A 2,387-nucleotide genomic window follows, 5' to 3' on the forward strand; every position below is an offset into this window, starting at 1 on the left:
TAATGTAACTGATATTAAACTATTGCACACAATATTCATGATAAAAAAGTGACACGGTCTCTTTCAAAGTTGATAATGCCCACTGAGAAATTACACCTAAATGACATATTTTATTTCTTTACTGCTTTTTCCATGAATATTAATTGTGGATCCAAGTAAAATGAAATTCTTACAATTTCAAAGTTTACTCTATTCATAATGATGTTCCTTATTGGCCCAACTGGAGACTAAAAATGTCTGACTTTAATTGTGGCTCCTTATTAACCAAATAAAGGCGCTCTAGTGGTGTAGTGCCCAAGGTATTTGACTACTAACCAGAAGATTGGTGGTTCAAACTCACCAGCCACTCCACGGAAGGAAGACTGGGTGATCTACTTCCGTAAGGATTTACCGCATCAGAAACCCAAAGTAGGATGATATTAGTCAAATTCGACTTGATGGCAGTGAGTTTGGTTCATTTTTTTTTTTTTTTTTCAAATTAACCACATAAAATACACATGATTCTTGCTTGAATCTGTTCTCATTTATTTACTGACATTTTAAAATGCTTATGTAAGAAAATTGTTTCAAAATATTTTTTTATGTAATGATATGCCTACATAAGAAACATTTATTAAACTACTAATCATTGGATTTCATTTATGTTTGAGGCACTATAAATCTCAGAGACAATACAGAAACAAATATGACGAACTTCTTGCTGTGAACCAAGCTCGCAGTCTATTGCATGAACAAAACCAAACCAAACTCACTGCCATCAAGTCTGATTTGACTCATAGTGACCTCTGCTTGGGTTTCTGAGACGATATCACTACTGAAGTAGATTGCCCAATCTTCCTTCCGTGGAGTGGTTGGTGGGTTTGAACTGCTGTGCCAGCCTTCTGGTTAGCAGTCAAGTGCCTTAGCCCCTATGCCACCTTCCTTATTGTGTGAAAGAGGCACATAAATAGTTACTACACAGTCTGATAGATTTATAGTAGTATTTTGTGCACATTCCAGGAAAATGAAGAGATGAGACCCTTCATTTGGCTAGTGGAACCAAAGATGGCTTTCCAGAATAGGAAATTATAACATTGAAAGATTTGTCTTAAGGCATTCACACTGAGAAGTATTATCTGTCAACTATAAAGTCAGACAATGTAGTATGTAAGAGCCTCATAAAAACCACCAGCCATGACTATAGTAGGTATTCTATTTGGACCAAATATACAATGTTTGACACCAAACTAGCTTTATTCAATGCCAGAATGCATCCTACAGAACTTATTTAAATGAAAGGTTAAATACTATGCAAACAAAAAACAAATCAGTTCCCATCAAGGCAATTTTGAATCACTGCAACCTTATGCATTTCATAGTAGAGCTGTGCTTCATAGGATTTTTAATGGTTATGATATTTTGGAAGTAGATCACCAAGCCCTTCTTCTGAGGATTCAAATTGCTACCCTTTCAGTTAATAGTTTAGTTCTTAACAATTTGCACCACTGAATACTCTGGAGGTGTTACTAAAATAAAGATTGTAACAACTATCCAACAGCTTTGAATTTTCACATTTGTGAAATAAGGATAGTTATATAAACTTAACTTCTAAGATTTTTAACATGAGCAATTAGTGGAATGTAGTAGGAATTCATTAAATGGTGGCTGGCATTTTGTGTGTTACTCTTATTACTGTTAGACACATATTAAATCTAGATTAACAGCAAGTGATAGATTTATAGTAGCATTTTTTGCAAAAAAGGATAAATGTATTCTTTATCATTATACTCTCTCCCAAGAGGAAAACCAGTCCAACACAAATCAGTTTTGTTCAGAATAATTTCATATGACAGATATGATCAATCAAATGTAAATTTCCTGGGACAAGATAGAAACTTCAAGGATGTGATTGTTAAATTTTGGATGTGCTTATAAATTCCTTGGATAAATATTATCAATGCAATGCAAAATTTTCTCAAATAAATAAATGTGTATTACATGTATACATATACATGTGGACTTACAATTTCTTGGAGTCAAGGTTAAGAAATACATGTTTGTGTGTATGTATGTATGTGTGACCAACTTGAGGTCCTTGGGTGACACTTAGCCTCTAACTGAAAAGTTCTAATTTGAGCCCACCTCTAGGTGCCTCAGAAGAAAGGACAGATGATCTACTTCTGAAAAATACTCCACTGAAAGCCGGTAGATCACAGTTCTACTCTGACATGTAAGGTGTAGTTGTGAGACAGAGTCAACTCAATGTCAACTGGTTTATAATCAAGTTACCCTACCCCAAACTAAAATAGTCCTTATTATGTAAAAATTGTTAATCTATTAAATTATCTTTATCTGTTTTTACTTCAGTATTTATACCTAGCTTAAACATTGTATAGGAGCTCTGGTGG

The sequence above is a fragment of the Orycteropus afer genome, unplaced genomic scaffold (genome assembly GCF_000298275.1).
Source record: "Orycteropus afer afer isolate SDZICR_OR568_19922 unplaced genomic scaffold, OryAfe1.0 scaffold00586, whole genome shotgun sequence".
NCBI classification, from domain to species: domain Eukaryota; kingdom Metazoa; phylum Chordata; class Mammalia; order Tubulidentata; family Orycteropodidae; genus Orycteropus; species Orycteropus afer.